General features: G+C 35.7%; 1 protein-coding gene across 8 annotated transcripts in view; it reads right to left on the bottom strand.

The window, feature by feature from the left end:
• Positions 1–20,547, bottom strand: part of ATRX (ATRX chromatin remodeler) — a 263,444-nt gene that overhangs the window by 229,029 nt on the left and 13,868 nt on the right. The window lies entirely within an intron of this gene.

Below are 20,547 nucleotides of genomic sequence, written 5' to 3'. Positions count from 1 at the left end.
ACTTTCCAAAGGTTACAAAGCAAGAGAACTGGATTTTAACCCAAATTTATCACTACATCATGTAAATTCCAAATGAAACCAAGTTGAGACTAGAACTCAAACTAAATTTTATTCCAAAGGATTGGAGATGTGTCCATTTTCCACTATTGCCTTTCCCCAAAAGTAGAAAATACAAAATTGAAAATGGACCTCTTACTGAAGTTAAATGACAATCCCTACATATTTTGAGACATTCTTTGAAAACTTCATCTAATGCTGAAAAACCAATGGATAAACAACAATATAGTTTGGTTCCATTTGAATCTTAAGGAAAGCCTGATAATTAATAAAAGAAACATTAACTTATTTTTTTAAATGACAACAATTACAGCTCCTTTACTCACTTCTCTTTTCTAATATTCCAGGTCTGGAAGTTTTAGCTTCCAGGTGCTAAGGACTCTCCTCAACACCTTCCTTCCCTGATAGTAAGTCCACTATAGAAAGTGGAAAATAAAGAAATGTGTGAAGAACAAAACAGAATGTCACCTAAAATCTCATTGTCCAGAGATAATCATGGGAAAATGTTAACACACATTTGGTTTTAACAAAATTGAACATTAATTACTTCACTGCTTTGTAACCTTTTCCATTAATTAATATACTATGAATATTTTCCTGTATCATTAAATATTCCTCTAAAACATAATTTTTAATAGCACAGTATTCATCATGTAAAGATGCTATAAGATTTTGTTCAAGTTAACAGCACTTAAAAATGGGTTCACTTTTGTTGCAAGAATTTGCAGCTGCCTACTAACAGGATATACATAGCATGGCTGCTAAATTTTAAAATCCATTTTTATTTATTCAGACCATAAAAGGGCTATGTGCATTGACTATTACAAAAGATTAACTGAGCAAAATAAGCTGACATTTTACAGTCACTTAAAATTAACAATGCTTGTTTGTGCTATTAACTTAAGTGTTAAGTTATATAGTGCACTACACAAACAAATTGGCCAGTATGAAGGAATGAGAAATTATCAAACTACCAGTGGAAGTGTAAATTAGCAAAACCATTATAGATAGAAATTTCACAATTACCTTGTAATAAAAAACTGACCTCCTGAAACAACTCTAGCATAAGTGCCAAGGACACATGTTTAAGAATGTTCATGGCAACACTTTTTAATAGCACCAAATTAGAAAAAAATTCTAAATATCCACCAATGGTAGATAAATTATAGTATACCCATACAACTTAACACTAAACAGGAATGAAGAGTCAGCAATCTAGATCAGTTGTCCAAAAGAAATATAATGCGGGCCGGCCGGGTGGCTCAGGTGGTTGGAGCTCCTACTCCTAAGACGGAAGGCTGCAGGTTCGACCCCCACATGGGCCAGTGGGCTCTCAACCACAAGGCTGCAAGTTCAATTCCTCGAGTCCCACAAGGGATGGTGGGCAGCACCCCCTGCAACTAAGATTGAACACGGCACCTTGAGCTGAGCTGCCGCTGGGCTCCCAGATGGCTCGGTTGGAGTGCATCCTCTCAACCACAAGGTTGCCAGTTCGACTCCCACAGGGGATGGTGGGCTGCGCCCCCTGCAATTAACAACGGCAACTGGACCTGGAGCTGAGCTGAGCCCTCCACAACTAAGACTGAAAGGACAACAACCTGAAGCTGAATGGCACCCTCCACAACTAAGATTGAAAGGACAACAACTTGACTTGGAAAAATGCCCTGGAAGTATACACTGTTCCCCAATTAAGTCCTGTTAAAAAAAAAACATATATGTATAGTATTAAAAAAATACATAATGCAAGCCACAAATGTGAACCAGAAATATAACTTAAAATTTTCTAGAAGCCACATTTAAAAAAAAAAAAAACAAGTGAAGTTAATTTGAATTTATTTAACCCAATATATCAAAAATTATCATTTCATTATGTAATCAATATAAAGGAATTAGTAATGAGATATTTCACATAATTTTTTTTGTACTAACTCTCCAAAATCCTGTGTGCAAACATACTTCCAGCACACCTCAATTCACACTAGCCACATTTCAAGTGCTCAATAGGTAAAGATAATTAATGGCTATTGTACTAGACAGTGCAGATCTAAAGCCTACTCAAAACCCCCAAAACAACACTGAACAGAAAAAGAAAAAAAAACTTTAAAATAATATGCACTTTATGGTGGCACTTAAATGAACTTATAAAACTGAAAAATTTCTAAATAATGCTTATGTTTAAGGATACATTTCATAAGGGGTTAACATCCAAAATTTATAAAGAATTCATACAACTCAACACCAAAAAAAACAAACAATCCAATTAAAAAATGGACAGAGGCCGTGAACAGACATTTCTCCAAAGAGGACATATAGATGGCCAACAGACATGAAAAGATGCTCAACAAAAAAGAAAAATAAAAGAGAAAGAAAAAAAAATGAATCATCAGAGAAATGCAAATTAAAGCCACAATGAGATATCACCTCACACGTGAGAATGGCTATCATCAGTAAATCCACAAACAACAAGCTAGAAGGGAGGGGAATTGGGGGGATGGGTGAGAAAAGTGAAGGGATTAGGAAGTACAAATTGGTAGTCACAAAATAGTCACGGGAATGTGAAATACAATATGGGAAATATAGTCACTAATATTGTAAAAACTATGTATAGTGTAGTACATGGGTACTAGACTTATTGGGGGGAATCACTCCATGAATTATATAAATGCCTAACCACTAGACTGCACACATGCAATTAATACAAAATAATACTGCATGTCAACTATAATTAAAAATATATATAGTCACAGGATGTAAAGTACAGCATACGGAATATAGTCAATGATATTGTAATAGCTTTGTATGGTATCAGATGGGAAGTAGACTTGTTGGGGTTTTCACTTTGTGGGGGGTGCAAATGTCTAATCATTATGTCATTTTGTACACCGAAAACTAATAGTAATAAAATAGGACAAAGTTTTCTTAGACTATTAGTCTACTCCTGGTAAGATATTGTGGTTTTCTGCCTAAAAAGCAAATATTCTGTTTAATCAAAATAATTTTCTGTGTTTTATGTTGCCTTAATTAGGTCAATAATTACTTAAGAAAACTGAGTATCTTCAGTAGTAAAAGCTGGTTTTGCTAACAATAAAGTAACTTTCTATATTTATCTTTGAAATATTTTACTGTTACTTTGGTTAGTTAAATGAATAGTTAGGTATTGTTTCAGAATGATCTGTGATCTTTTTAGTCAAATGTCCAAACTTTTGACATATTTTTGACAAACTTCCCAATATTCAAATTTTAAAGTCTTTTCCTTGCCCTGGAAATAACTGAGGTATTCCAGAGGGTCCCTGAAATGCCTCAAAAGATTTATTGTCTCTCCTTATAAAAGAGAATTATTAAACTAATTAGCCTTATTTGTGTGTTGAATTTCATGGAAAGCATTGTCAAATAAGTGATGATGAACTTCTAGGGTATATTATTATGGGTAATATTATTTACGTAAAAATTCTAAAAAATATGAAATTTCTAAAATTTTGTTATATCCTGGTATGATGTTTTCACTTGTAATTCTAGTAATTTTCTTAAAATGTTGTGTGTCATAAACAAATTTCCTTGTCAATTGCATTATCTTTAACCATGGGTACTTTAAGTCTTTGTAATTTATAGTCATTGCCTTACTCTGATGGTTTTGCAAATGTTTCATCTTCACAGATTCACAGAGAAGACTGACACTATAAAATACAGGTTTCTAATAAACTTTCAGCTCATACCATTGAACTAGGTAAAAAATTGCAGAACTCTAAAAGAAAAACTGATGGCTTCATAAAACTGCTAACGAAAGATAAACAAGAATTATGTGGAACTGAATGAACTCATAAAGTGATTATAATTTTTATGATTTTTGTTTAAAATATTACTGACATTAAATCTTTTGTTTTCCAGACTTAAGGAAATGTTTTCTTTTAAGATACCTATGACTTACAGCAATTGGTAAATTATACCTTTGTTTGCAGAATTGAAACATTTATCTTTGTCATCCTACTTAATCCCTCAAAAATTTGGGAAGTCTTAGTGAGTATTCTCATTTTTCATGGCAATATAATTATTTGCATAAGTTTAATAAGAATATGTTCTCTTTGTCACGGGACACAATTGGAATCTGGTCATATTACCAAGTCTTTGACTGGAACGTCATGTTTGAGAGAGACATGCATAGACTCAGATATGACCAGACAATCTTAAGGAATCGTTTGACATATGAAAGCCAAAAAAAAATCCCTTTGGAAAAACAGCTTCGTACCTTGCTTACAGGGGTTCCCAGCAGCCTTACCAGGATAGTAAGTCACTTCTTGCCAGGTTCAGGAACCTCAGGATATTCTGCAAACCGTAAGAAAGGAATTCACCCAAATCTAAAGGTACTACAGGCACAGTCTGAAGGCTAGCAGATTTAAAAGAGCCTACATGATCAATTGCTACTCTTGTTTTATGTATACAAGTAACAGGCCAGGTTTATTAAAACTACACTTATTTTACAAATAAATTAGTCTGAATTTGTCTATCGTTGGTAAAAATGAGGTTGATTTTAAAGACAAAAAATGTTTCAATATAAACTATAATATAGAATTATGGATATTAAATTCTAGTTCTATTAACTTCCTTGAAGTTTTTGTTATTTACCTGTAAATTAGACTGGATCCTAAATACTTATAGTTTCCCGAAACATTTGGCTGCAACTCTCTTAACTAATGTTCCCAACTTGCTCCCATTTTTGACTTGGAATCACTGAAAACTGAAACTGCCCTTTTCCTAAAGCCCTGCAAACTGCAGCTAGACCTGATATAAATTTCAGAGAACTTGCCACAGTATCTCATGCTTAGACAATCCATGCCTGATGCTGTGTAAGCCACTAAATAATTTTGCCTGAACATCTGATGATATCATCAGAGGCATTTAAAACTGTATAAGATGCTTCAAACCTGACATCTAGGAATCTTCTCTACTGGCATCTCTCAGGACTCAGATACTGGTTTATAATTTGCTCCAATTTTTCTTTTTTTTTTTCCATAATAAGAAATGCCTTTTATTATATACCTGATTACGATATAGGCCTAATTTGGGGTGCCCACCTGCATTACCACCTCCTGAAATGAGATACAGCTGTTTAACAGAACTGACCTAAAGACTGAGTAATTGGTTCAATGAAATATGGAGCGATCTACTAAGCTTTTGGACTGTGCCACTTCTTATTTGAAGTTTCAAAGGTGGGACAGAGGGGGAGGAGAATTTGCCAGCCCAAAATATGCCTTCTTTCATGTTATTTAAGCTGCTTGTTTTCAAGAAACAAAAGACTCATGAAAAACCTTTGGCCTTCCCTCTTACTGCCTAAAAGAACTTAGATAAAGGGCCTGCTCCAATACAGGAGATATCCTAGATCACTACAGTTTAATATGAACTCGTATGTTATATAGAGAAGCCTAGCAAGTCCTGTTTAGTTAAAGTCATCTCTGTGTTCCATTGTTAAAAATGGCCAAGAAAACATTTATTTACCACACTTTTGCTTTTCCATCTCTATGTGAATTGCCTTTCTGCCCTTTGGAGTCCCAAACAACTACCCCCATTTCTCCTTAGATCAAGATGCCATATAGGCCCTAACTGCCTGATCTCTCCTTGGGTCCCATACTCTTAAGGAACCCCTGAATGCACACATGTAATAAATTTGGTCATTTTCTCCTATTAAAAAAAAAAAACACATACCACCTCAAACCTGTCAGAATGGCTATCACCAATAAAACAACAAACAAGTGTTGGGGAGGAGGTGGAAAAAAGGGAACCCTCGAGCACTGTTGGTGCGATTGCAAATTAGTGTAGCCACTATAGAAAAAGTTTGGAGGTTCCTCAAAACATTAAAAATAGAACTACTTTATGAGCCAGCAATTCCACTACTGGGTATTTATCCGAAGAAATGCAAAACACTAATTTGAAAAGATATATGCATCCCTATGAGGTGTAATCAAAAAATACGGTGAATGTTTAAAATTTTTTTTTAATTATTACACTAAAAGATACATTGAGATTAATCCCCCTAAAAATACTCCTCCTTGCTTTGAACACTTATCTCATTGTTCCTGCCACTTTCTGAAGCAGTTCTGGAAGTCCTCTTTCATGAGTATCTTTAGTTGTGCTGTCATGGCTTCCTCAATGTCCTGAATCGATTCAAAATATTTACCTTTCATGGTCATTTTGACTTTGGGGAAGCCAGAAGTAACACTGTGTCATGTCCGGTGAATAAGGTGGGTGAGGACACACCGCAATGTTTTCATTTGACAGAAATTGCCATACCAGAGGCGATGTGTGACATGAAGCGTTGTCATGATGAAAGAAGAAGTAAAGACACTCACGAAAGAGGTCTTCCAAAACTGCTTCGGAAGTGGAAAGAACGACGGGAAAACTGTGTTCGAAGTAAAAGAGAGCATTTTGAGGGGGAGTAATGCCAATGTGTCTTTTACTGCAATAATTTTTTAAAATTTAAACATTCACCGTATCTTTTGATCACACCTCATATGTTCACTGCAGCACTATCTACAATACCCACGATATGGAATCAAGCCTACTGCCCATCAATAGAGGATTGAATAAAGAAGAAGTAGTACATATGTACATTGGAATATTACTCTGCCATAAAAAAGAATGAAATCTTACCATTTGCAACAGCACGAATGAACCTAGAGGGTATTATGCTAAGTGAAATAAGTCAGACAGAGAAAGACGAATACCACATGATCTCACTTATATGTGGAATCTAATGAACAAAATAAACGAACAAACAAAATAGAAATAGACTCAGATACAAAGAACTGATGGTTGCTACATGGGAGGGAGGTTAGAGAGCTGGCTGAAAAAGGGATTAAGTGAAAAATGGTAGTTACAAAAGAGTCACAGAGAGGTAAAGAAGACCATAGAAAATATAGGCAACAACAAGGTAATAACTATGTACAGTGCCAGGTGGGTACTAGACAAGGCAGGAGGATCACTTCTTAAATTATATAAATGTTTAGCCACTATGCTATACTCCTGAAACTAATATAAAATACCAAATGTCAACTGTAATTGAAAAATAATGAAAAAATGTTTCTTCACATCTATACGTACCTATATACGAGGCATGATCAAAAGATACGGTGAATGTTTACTAAATAAAAAATGATTCCAGTAAAAGACACATTGCCATTAATCCCCCTCAAAATACTCCCCTTCGCTTTGAACAGTTATCCCATCGTTCTTGCCACTTTCTGAAGCAGTTCTGGAAGTCCTCTTTTGTGACTGTCTTTACTTCATCCTCCATCATGACAATGCTCCGTGTCACATATCGCTTCTGGTATAGCAATTCCTGTCAAATGAAAACATTACGGTGTGTCCTCATCCACCTTATTGACCAGATCTGGCACCATGAGACTTCTGGCTCTTCCCCAAAGTCAAAATGACCATGAAAGGTAAACATTTTAAATTGATTCAAGACATCACAAGGCAGCTACAACAATGCAACTAAAGACACTCATGAAAGAGGACTTCCAGAACTGCTTCAGAAAGTGGCAAGAACAACGAGATAAGTGTTTGAAGTGAGGGAACATTCTGAGGGGAATTAATGGAAATGTGTCCTAATAAGTTTTTTTTTAAGTTAAACAGTCACTGATTTTTTTTACCACACCTCGTATATAAAATATATTTTAAAATCCATGAGACCTCACCACTATCTGTAACATTTTATTTCTTTAAAAGTTATTTGAAGTAAATATAAGATTTCATAAAACTAGGTGGTAGTTGCAGAATTGTTTATATTATGTTCATTTTTAATCATTTTTTTGTTTCAATTACAGTAGACCTACAATATCATATTAGTTTCAGGTGTACGACAGTGATCAGAAATTTATGTAACTTATGAAATGATAACCCTGATAAATCTAGTAACAATCAGAAACCATACATAGTCATTACATTATTCTTAACTATATTCCTTATGCTGTAGTTTTCATCCCCATGATTATTTTGGAACTACCAATTTTTATTTATTAATCCATTCCTCTTTTTCATCCATCCCCTATACACACCCCCACCTGGCAAATATTAAAATGTTCTCTGTATCTATGAGTTTCTGTTCTGCTTATTTTGTCCATTAGATGCCACGTATAAGTGAAATCATATGGCATCTGTCTCTGTCTGTCTGACTTACTCCATTCAGTATAATACCCTGTAGGGTCCACTCATGTTAATGCAGATGGCAAGATTCCATTCTTTTTCAATGATTGAATAATATTCCATTGTGTATATGTAGCAGCTCTTGTTTATCCATTCATCCACTGATGGACACCCGGGCTGCTTCCATATCTTGGCCCTTGTAAATAATGCTGTAATAAACATATGGATGCACGCATCCCTTCGAAATAACGTTTTGGATTTCTTCAAATGAACAGCATGAAGTGGGATTACTGGGTCCTTTTTGTTGCCTTTGTTTTACAGTCTATTTGGTCTGATACAAGTATTGCTACCGGAGCTTTCTTTGTTTCCATTTTCATGAAACATCTTTTTCTGTCCCTTTACTTTCAGTGTGTGTGTGTCTCAATCTGAAGTGAGTGTCTTGCAGGCAGCATATAGAAGGGTCTTGTTTACTTATCCATTCAGCCCTCCTGTGTCTTTTGATTGGAGCATTTCATCCATTTACATTGAAAGTAATTGTTGATCATGTGTTACTGTCATTTTATTATTCATATTTTTAATTTTTATTTCGACTTAAAGAAGTCCCTCTACGATTCTTTGTAATACTTGTTTGGTGGTGATTAACTCCCTTAGCTTCTTCTTGTCTGGGAAGCTCTTTACCTATCCTTCGATTCTAAATGATAGTCTTGCTGGCTATCCTTCTTGGTTGTAGGTCCTGGCTTTTCATCAATATTTCATGCCAATTCCTTCTGGCCTGCAAATTTTCTGTTGAAAAAGCTGACAGTCTTATGGGAGATCCCTTGTAGGGAACTGACCGCTTTTCTGTTGCTGCTTTTAAGATTTTCCATCTAACCTTTGGCATTTAAATTACCATATTTTTCCATGTACAATGCATATCAACGTTTTTGCCCAAACTTTCAGGGAAAGAATATCTTCCATTTTAATTTTCTAATTCAAATTTTTATTTGTTTACATTTAGGTACTTGTTTTTTTGTATTATAAAGGAATTTTAGTGTTTATTTTTTAACACATTATGGTAGAAGAAATTTTATGTAACAAATAATTACAAAACACAAGAATAAATACAAGGTACAAGAAATTTTAGGTACTGGTAAAACATTTACGATATTTACACATCATAGAAGACTAAGAACTCTTAGTCACTGCAAGTTCATCGTAAGTTCAACAAAACCAATTATCGTATTCCAGGGTATTATTTTGTATATGGATATCATTATTGATCTACAGTTACACTTTTAACTCATAAGCATAAATAAAAGAATTAAAAACATTTATATAGATACGGAATTAGTACTACCCATACAATGTGCATCCTTATGTTTCCCTCACAAATTTGGGCAAAAAAGTGCATATTACACATGGCAAAATACGGTATATAAAGTGTCTTGGTATGGGCCTCTTGGGGTTTATCTCATTCGAGACTCTGTGATTGCCAGGTTTATATGTCTATTTCATTCATCAGGTTAGGAAAGTTTTCCATCATCGCCTCTTCAAATAGGTTTACAATTCTTTGCTCTCTCTCTTCTCTTTCTGGTAACCCTATGATATGAATGTTGGTACACCTGATGCTGTCCCTTAAGTTTAAGAAGCCCCTTAAACTCTCATCTTTTGGATTTATTTTTATGTTCTGATTGGGTGTTTTCTGCTATCTTATCTTCTAAATTACTGATTCGATACTCTGCTTCATCTAATGTACTGCTGATTCCCTTTAATGTATTCTTCATTTTCAGTTATTGTATTCTTCATTTATGACCATTTCTTGTTTTCTATCTCCATTTTTATGTATCTTATCTCTTTGTTGAAGTTCTCAGTGACATCACTGAGCATCCTTATAACCAGTGTTTTGAACTCTGCATCTGGTAGATTACTTGTCTCCCTTTTGTTTAGTTCTTTTTCTGGAGCTTTGTTCTGTTCTTTTGTTTTGGACATCTTTGTCTCCCCCATTTGGCTGCCTCCCTGTGTTTGTTTCTATGTATTAGGCAGGACTGCTTGTCTCTAGGTCTTAGTAGAGTGGCCTTATGTAGTATAGGTCCTATGGGGGCCCAGTGGCACAGTCTCCCTGGTCACCAGAGCCAGGTGCTACAGATGTGTCCCTTGTGTGGTTTGTGTGTGCCCTCCTGTTGTAGTTGAGCCTTGATTGCTGTTGGTATGTCAATGGGAGGGACTGACCCTCAGGCTGATTGGCTATGAGAGTCCAGCCGAAACTAGAGGAGCTTTGGTACAGGGGCTGACCCTACAGAGCAAGATTAGCTTCGGCAGGGCTCTGGTGCCTGCTCAGTCTGTGCTTTGAGTGTGTCATTTGTGGTGGAGGTTGGGTTCTGCTCTGGTGTGGTCTGAAGCTGGCGACTGGGATGTTGGTTCTGTGGCCTCTTGGGGTGGGGGCGGCTCTGTTGCAGGCCAAAGTTAGCCTCTGCGTATGCCCTGCATGGGGCCACTTGGTATGAGCTACAAAATGATCTGCAGACAGTTGCCACTTGGGCTGGGCTTGGAGTTGCCTGAGAGAGACTAAGCTGCAAACTGTGGCTGGCTGCCACTAATGCCAGGCTTGGTGTACTTAAGAAGAGGTACAAGGCACACAGAGGCCAGACGCTACTTGTTTGGGGTTTGTGAACCTTTGAGAGATTTTCAGAAAATCCGGAGCATGAGCCTAGACAGGCCATTTGTATGGAAAAGCCACTGGAAGTGGGTGGGAAAAGCTTGGGTGAGCCCACAAGTTGGGTAGAGCAGGGCCTCAGGGAATCACCAGGGCAGAGGGAAGGGTGTTAGCTAGTTTGATTGAAACTCTGGGCACCCTCCTGTGAATGCAGGCAGGGTGGTAGGAGTGGTCAAAAAATGAACAATGGTCTCTGCCAGCATTTCTGTCTGGGAGAAAGCTGCCCCTCCAGCCCTTGCCTTGCAGCCAGACAATTCAGTTCTTCTTTGTATGTCCCTGGAGCCTTCTGAGCTGCTGCCCCTGTGCTGGAGCTTAGAGTGAGTGAGTCCGTCAGCGAGTAATGTGTACAGGCCCTTCAAGAGCAACGCCTGAATTTCAACCATCCTCTGCCTCATTCAGCCACAATCTCCGCTGATTTTCACAAGCAGACACTGTTGGGACTTCTCGCCCCAGCACTGCAACCCTGGACTGAAGAGTCTTATGTGGGGATGGGACCCCTCATTCTTCAGGGGGTACCTCCACAGCAGAGATATCTATTCTGATTTTTAATTGCCATACTTGGGTGTGGGACCAGGCCATTCTGCATCTCCACCCCCCCTACCAGTCTCCAGGTAGCTTCTTCTGTATATTCTTAGTTATAAGACTTCTGTTCAGCTAGACTTCAGGTGATTCTCAACGATAGTTGTTCTGTAGTTTAGTTGTAATTTTTAGGTTGTCGTGAGAGGAGGCAAGCACAGCATTTACCTACTCCACCATCTTGACCAGAAGCCACTCTATTTTATTCTTGTCTGAAATACTTCCCAATTAAATAATAAATACAGAATACACGTTCTAAAACTCTCAACTTATTTCTGTTTACATTAATTCTAAAGTGTTTAGCATTTAGCCTTCATACTTCATTTTGTTCTACATAGAGCAAAAGCATACTTCTGCCCTTCATATAATAAGTTTGAAAATAAAAAGGTGAAGGAAAACTTCAAAAATTAAGTAAGGATAAGAACTGATAAATTTACCTAATTCATTTACTCAATAAGCATTTACTACATGGCTATTATGAGCATTGAAGTAGCTCATAATGTAGTGAACAGCTTTTCTGGTCACATTATGTAGTCATATGGAGATGAAAGTATATTTAGTCACTTTATAAAATGCCAAGATCAAAGAATAAAAGCTAAACACTAAAACAGTAACTTTTGGAGCTCAGAGCAATTTTTAAATGGAAAATTTTGAAAGATTCCAAAATTAGCATAATAGCTTAGTGTACCACCCTGGGACACACAATGTCTTTCTAAACTTTTTGGTTTTTTAAACAACCAATGAAAACACACATGCAAAACCCTCATTATTCATTCTACCTAGTTTTGGCTAAATATGAATTACTGGTACTTAAAGCTAAATATTTTAATGAAGGTTTGTGCTGTATGAAAGCAAAGTTCAAGATAAGAAGCAATAGAACCACAAAGACTAAATGAGTTGTCACAACTCCAAACTTCATATAAACTGTCATTCACAACAATGAAATTTACACAAAACAAAAAATCCAATACAACCTAGCTGAAAAGGCAACTTTAAAAATTGAACTTCAATTACACTGATCTCTGCCATTTACTTTGAAATGAGTAAGAAAATAGAATGAACTGCTATATCAATGCAGAGTTGGATATAGATGGATATATATGTGCTAAAACAAGAATAGTAAAATGTTAAAGGTAGAATCCAGGTGGTGAGTATATGTAAAACTCAACTTTGCTGTAAGTTTGAAATTTTTTCATAATGAAAAGCTTAAACTTTTATACTTCAATAATGTGAGTATAGTAGCTTCTAAATTACAAAATATGATGGACACCACATACCTAAAACATTATCACTTAAAAGTAATCAAGAAGGCAACCTGTTTTTTTGTTTTGTTTTGTTTTTTTATTGGCACCAAAAGGGTGGGGGGACAACTTGTCTTTTTACAAATAGTTCATCTGAGGCAAACACCCTTTAGTATAGTTTGTTGTTAAAAAAAAAAAAAAGAAAAAGAAAAGAAAAAACTTCAATGCAATAATATGATGTCTGGAATTTCTTTCAAAATGATCCAGTGAGGGGGAATTTGGGTGGGTATGTATGAAATTCTACTAAGAGATAATCGTTGAAGCTTGGTGATAGGTATTCGTAGGGTTCTATTATCTTCCTCGTGAATATGCTTGTAATTTTCCAGAATAAAAACTTATACAGAGTATTATTTTAATACCTAGTTCACTGTCCTATATCCTAGAATACTGGCCTGTAGATGGTAAGCACTCAAATTTGTTGTAGATAAGGAAATCTAGAGTTCAAACTCATACACTTCTGGTTATATTCAATTAAACATGGATTAATGCTTATTTGTGAACTCATTTCATAAACACATACAAGTCACTCATTTAAGTGTCCACTGATTGACTTTAGCCCTACAGCAGATTCAGCTATCAGCAATATATACACACATAACAAAAATAAAAATCAAAGCTAACATTTACTAAATATCTATTATATGCCAAGCAGTGTTCTAAGTGCTTAATATGCATTATCTCCTTTAATCCTCAGAACTACCCCATAAGATAGGTGCTATGATTATCTCCATTTTACAGATGAGAAAACTGAGGTATAGTAAAGGTTAGGTAACTTGCCCAAAATCACAATGCAAATAAATTGTGGAGTCAGAATCTAAATCCAGCTGCTAACTCCCAAATTAGCCAGATCTTAATTACAAAGTACTTAAAAAGTAAAGATTTGTTAGTAAAGAACAGGGAGAGATTCTTAAAGTACTCAGGAAATAAAAATCTTAGTAACGTTTGAACTGGATGTTGCCTTTAAACAATTGAGCCCTATGTTCTGAATTTACAGCAAATCAACCATAGCTATAATTAAACATATTCTTGATTACATAAAAGTTCCACAAATACATATGACAATAGGAAGGAACAGCTCTCTAGGGCCACAGAATAGTATTTACTTCACCACTGCAGCCCCTAGTAAGTAGCAGAACAGCCATTTAATAAGTATTTGCTGAATAAGTTGAATGATTAAAGTCTTTATCTTATTTCTATATTATTTTCTATACTTATTTCTATAGGACATTTGTTACTTTGCAGATAAAAATAAGCTGTTTCAATTTTTTCTATTAAAGGTATAACTGATTCTTGCTCAACTTTCAACAATAACCTTACAGAAAGGAACTGATCCTTGTTTTTATGGAGTTAGTTCTAAATCTGCTGGGTACCTCAATATTCCTTGAACTACTATTATAGTCTGCATTTAGAAAAATAGTAAGAGTTACCAGGACTTGACATGAGTTCCATAATTATGAGCCAAGCTTCTGGACTTTGCCAACTCTATATCGAAGAATGTAAGAGAAGGTTAACTGTTCTGTGGCCAACTTCTAACTTATCTTACATTTTTCACCATAATAAAATCATAGGTAATGAATGGAATCCAAGCTCCAACATACAGAAACATGATGCAAAAGTCAAACAAGGAAGGGCTGGCCTGGTGGCTCAGGTGGCTGGAGCTCCATGCTCCTAACACCGAAGGCTGCTGGTTCGATTCCCACATGGGCCAGTGGGCTCTCAACCACAAGGTTGCAAGTTCAATTCCTCGAGTCCCGCAAGGGATGGTGGGCAGCGCCCCCTGCAACTAAAATTGAACACGGCACTGTGAGCTGAGCTGCCGCTGAGCTCCCAGATGGCTCACTTGGTTGGAGTGCATCCTCTCAACCACAAGGTTGCCAGTTTAGACTCCGGCAAGGGATGAAGGGCTGTGCCCCCTGCAACTAGCAATGGCGACTGGACCTGGAGCTGAGCTGCACCCTCCACAACTAAGACTGAAAGGACAACAACTTGACTTGGAAAAAGTCCTGGAAGTACACACTGTTCCCCAATAAAGTCCTGTTCCCCTTTCCCCAATAAAATCTTAAAAAAAAAAAAAAATAAACCTTCTGCACGTTCACTCCTGGAAATAACCAATTAGCAGTTCCCTTTTGCTCTGCAATGTATTTATCCCAACATCCCACCATTTTAATTCATACCATCCTCAGAGTAAAGGAAAAGTCTAGTTCATTTAAGGAGACCCAATCCCAAACTGGATTTCTGAAATGCTACTGCCTTCCTCCTTTTATCGAAGTATTTCACAAGATTGTTATATAATCTACCAGGTCATAGGGACAGAATTTTAGAGCTAAAATCACTTTAAAATGAGGGACTAGACTAGATAAAAAGGGGGGAAATGAGGCCTATGGTTATTCGAAGATCCAGAACTAAAAGTTACAGAAAGCATGGTCTTAGTCCAGTGCTTTTTCAATATTTCATTCTATTAATAACACTATGTCCCATGGCCTGGAAATACCTTGACTTACTTTATATTATCCAACATTTCAGTTATTTCATTTCCTCACCAACTATTTAAGTGTAAGCTGAAATCAAGCCAGCTATCATCACTGAATGGGAGATACATCACATAATAAACCTACTTTGCTCATCATTCCACTCTGTTAACTTATCCTGTCAAAAGCAGAAGACACAACAATTCTCACACAGATTTGGTCCAAGAGTAAGGACAGACTTACTCCCCCTGTCATGTTTCCTCATTTTTAGAAACGTACATGCAAAAAATAACAAAGATTTGTTATCTATCATAACATAATGTTAGTTTTAACAACTTTAATAAAGCAAACTTACGAATAAAAGGAAATATTTTGAACTCCTCACTCTTAAAATTGGATCACAAGTAGGCCACACTACTCAAAACTAAGAAAAACTGAACCACACCCATGTTTCCTTACAAGGATATCATTAAATTTGAGTAGTATACACATACAGGAAAAATTCCATTCTCAGGCAATTTTCTTGAAAAACAAAGATACAGTAAAAAAGAGATGGGAATTAAAATAAATGTAGCTATGGATATGGTTCTAGCCATTTCTTAAAAGGCAAAATACTACCCATACTATTATAACACTCAAAACCATGAAAATCTCACTTCCTATGTCATAATTACATGAAGACTTTCAAAGCTAGGTTTTAAAGAACAGCAAATTTAAATGCAATACTAGCAATAAAACAAGTTAGAAAAATCTACTCAAATTATTAAAGATAAAGCAAAAGAGTATAAACAGTATATTCTTAAACATAACTATGAACATGTTAAATGAACATTTATGGTTCTTTCACTTCTGATTTTCATTGAATACCATTTAATATTTGTTAAGTTATTACTTTATTACTTTATTTATTTATTTATTTATTTTCAAGGTGGGCACAGCTCACAGTGGCCCACGCGGGGATCGAACCGGTAACTTTGGTGCTATCAGCACCACGCTCTAACCTACTGAGCCAACCCCTGCCATTTAATTTTTTAATTGAATACATTTAAGTTTCAAGACCATAACAATTTAAATAAAAAGGAAAATAAACCAGGTGGGAAAAAAAAAACCTCCAACAAATATGATGAAAGTTTAACATCTATATTCGATTAAAATATCAAACACATTAAAAAATCTTGTCATATAGGAATATGGACAAAAAAATCAAAACAATTCTCAAAAGCTATGCAATTAAATGTTAAACTAACTTTAACCTCTTTATAGCAAGTTACCATTTTACATACAATAACTGAAATAGCAACAATTCCCCATGAAGTTATAGTGAAATAGGTATGCTCGTACATTATGTTAACAGTATAATTAAGTATAAACATTTTAGAAAGTAATTAGTAAATGATCAAAAGAAACATAAACATTCATAATCTTTGCTCACTAATCCCTCTCCCAGGAATATAAATTTAAAAAATAATCTTTTAAAAACCATTATAAGCATGAAGTGGTCACATTATAAAAATGAAATTAGAACTTTAATCACTAACAGAATAGTTGAGTAAATCATGGTATAATTAAGGGGATTAAAAATAAGTATGAAGAAAAATATTTTTCTTCAAACACATCTTTGTAAAAGCCAACTAATAAAGGTTGAAGAAGTTGGACAATCGCCAGTTTTTTTAAAAAAAATCATAGTAATAAATGAATGTTAGAATTTGTGTGTAAAAGACTGAGGAACAAGGTATTTATAGTCTCCACAAATTATTCATTGGTTAAAAATTATTAATTTTATTTGAAAATCTGGGAGATACCACTTTAACCAATTCATCAAAATTATTACCACCAGTAATGGGACCAGCTGATACCATGTGTCTCCTGTTAAGATACACTAAAAAGAACACACAATCACTTCTGTTTCATTTCTGCCAAAAATCCATAACCTTAATGAATCTAATCATAAGAAAGCTTCATACGAACCCAAATTGAAAGACATTCTAAAAAAATAATTGGCCTGTACTCTTCAAAGATGTCATGGTCAGGAAAGACAATCAGAGGCAGAAGAACTTCCAAATTAAACATTACTAAAACAATATAAACATTGTTCCTAATATTATTAGGGCAATTGGAAATTCTGAATATGGATTTTGGATTAGATAAGAGTATTGTATATATTTAAATTTTTAATTTGATAATTACCCTGTACTTGTGTAAAAAAAATACCCTTGTCCTTTGGAAATATTGAAACTTTCAGGAAAAAAGGAGCATAATACCTACAACTTACTCTAAAATGGTTCAGGAACAAAAATGAAAATAATGAGACAAAATGCAAATGATAAAGAATTTGGGACAAAAAGTTAACAATGGTGATTCTAGATAAAGGGTAAATAGTTCTTTTACTAGTCTTGTAATTCTTCTGTAAGTTTGAAATAATATCAAAATAAAAGTTACAAAAAGTGTGCAGCATTTTAACTCTTCTTCAATTATCTTCTTTTTCTCAGGACACAGAACTGTTATGAGTCCAGTTTCAGTTATCCTGACTACATGCCCAGTCCAAGAAAGCAGATAACAGTTTAAAATGTATCACTCTGATAATATAAAAAACAAACTTTGTACATTTGTCTACTTCACTCCTGCTTTAAATACCAAGAGTCGTTATCAGTGTTGATAATATGTAAGACTTTTTTTGACAAACATAGTATGAAAAAAGTTTACAAAGAGTAAGGTGATTTAAGGGCAATCGCTGACATCTAGTTTTAGTATTCTATAAATCTCCGCTCACCCTTCATTTTTCTGCTTTATAGGCTAAAGTTATCTTCTTGAGTTTAATATTCACCATGTCTTTTATCATTTCACTGTATCATTACTGTTCTTCAAAAAAAGTTGGTATCACTCTAAAGACTTAACGTATTTATTGATTTTTTAAAATGAAAAGGCAAACAATGAAACAGCATAGCACAAAAAGCCTTTTCAAATCTGACCCCAACTACATTCCTTTTTCTCATCTCTGTCCCATATCCTCTCCAATCACAATGTCTCAGTGTTCTCAAGGCACACAAAGTCCCTTCTACCAAGACTCTAGACATGCCCTTTCCACCGCCTAGAACATCCCCTCTACCAATTTGCCTTAAGACCCAACTCAAAACCACCATCTCTCCTCTTTGGAGAATACTTGCCACCAACTCTCCAAGGCAATTTTTTGTTCTTCTTCCACATTTCTTGGTTCATTTCTCTGTAATTGTACTTAACCCCATCACAGTGTATTTCAGCCATTTACTCCTTCACTTAGCTCATTATTAAGTATCTGTGAATCCTTACCATCCACAATAGTGGTTCTCAAATGGGAGAATTGTGCCATCCCCACACTCTCATCACCCACAGGGACCATCTGACGTCTTTAAACCAAAATATTTTTGGTTGTCACAACTCGGGAGAAGGATGCTACTGGTATCTGCTAGGTAGAGGTCAGGGATATACTGTATACACAGCCTCCCAAAACTAAGAATTATCTGGACCAAAATGTCTATAATGTCAAAGTTGATAAAACTTGATCTAAAACAATGCTTGGCTCACATTAGGCCTTCAAAGCATTTATCAAAATAGAATAAAACATTTATCAAAGAATTTAGGAACATAAAAAGGAATAGAGAATATGGAATAGTATGGGCTCAAGAATAGCCAAGATTGTACAATGAACAATGTGGCCATTCATGCCCTAGAAGATATCAAGACTTCATAAAACCTAGTTATTATGAAAATGTAGCACTGGCATAGGGATTAAAACAAACACACCAGGAATGACACAGTGGTGGAGCAGGTAACTCCAAAATTCTGTCCCTCAATTAAATTGTCAGAATCAACTTTTTGAAACTCTAGCATCTAATCAAAAACTTAACAACCACCACGGGAACACTTAAAAGAGGAAAAGCTGCTGAAATTTGATAGGAGAGCACTGTGGTGTTTTAACTTATGCACCTACCACGTCCCACTCCCTGGCTAGGTGGCAGCCATGAAGACAGTGGCCCACATTCCTAGTGCAACTTACAGATGCCAAAGGGAGTAATATGGACTTTATTCTTGAAGAACTGTGGTTGTGTGTTTTCACCTGCTTTGTTGTTATCTGATGAACTGCGTCACGGTTTTGTCTTTCTTTCACCCACCTCAGAACTTTCTCAGGACAAACAAGTTTCTGAGACGAGCGGGGTTTGTCCAAAGCATTTAAAGGCAAATATACTATCCACAGCCACCTAGGGCAGGGGATAACAAGTGGTTCAGGCACTACACTGATGAAAAAGCCTAGTAAGGAAGCTGGAGAAAGAGATACATTAGGAAGTAACGGCTCTAAAAAGCTCCTGCACATACCAGCGATTTTGCAAAGCCACCCATGTGCTTTGGGCTGGCCACATGCTCAGAAAAGACATGAGAAAGTCATAAGCTTTCACGTCTGGCTGACCTTTAACCCCCACGCAATCAGGAAGTAAATGAACTGGCCAAACACTGAGAAGTACCCCCAGAACTGAGCCAGTCTGCAAAAATCGACAGATTTTTTTTTTTTTTTTGCTTCCAGGCATTTAAAGAAAACTCTGCAAAACCTCTAACTGACCAATAAGCTACCAAAACAAACACTTCAGTGCTCTCACATGACAAAGAATATAGTATTTATGAAAATAGGTTAGAAAAGTTCATTAAGCAAGTATTACAACTCACAACAGGCAGAAACAACAAACCCTGGGGAGGAGGAAGAATGTTTTCCAGGGGTACTACATTAAATGCAGTTTGCCTCACCTGACAACTGGGATATGTTCTGAGAAATCCATCATTAGGCAAATTGCCATTATGCAAACGCCACAGATTGCACTTATACAAACCTAGACAGTAGAGCCTATTACACACCACGACTATATAGTATAGCCTATTGCTCCTAGGCTACAAACCTGTAAAGCATGTTTCTGTACTGAATACTGTAAGCAAATGTAACACAATGGTAAGTATCTGTGTATCTAAACACATCTAAAAATAAAAAAGGTACATTAAAATACAGTATAAAAGTAAAAAAAAAAAATAGTACACCTGTGTAGGACACTTACCATGAATGAAGTTTGCAGGACTAGAAGTTGCTCTGGGTGAGTCAGTGAGTGAGTGGTGAGTGAACGTGAAGGCCTAGAGCATGACTGTACATTATAGACTTTATAAACACTATGCACTTAGGCTACACTAAATTTATATTTTTCTTTCTTCAATAAATTAACCTTAGCTTACTATATCTTTTACTTTACGAACTTTTTAATTTTTTTAAGTGTTCAATTCTTTTGTAATAACACTTGGCTTA

This window comes from Rhinolophus ferrumequinum, chromosome X (assembly GCF_004115265.2).
Source record: "Rhinolophus ferrumequinum isolate MPI-CBG mRhiFer1 chromosome X, mRhiFer1_v1.p, whole genome shotgun sequence".
Classification (NCBI taxonomy): Eukaryota; Metazoa; Chordata; class Mammalia; order Chiroptera; family Rhinolophidae; genus Rhinolophus; species Rhinolophus ferrumequinum.
The sequence above is the reverse complement of the archived record's forward strand: the minus strand, read 5'-3'. Positions and strand labels throughout refer to the sequence as shown.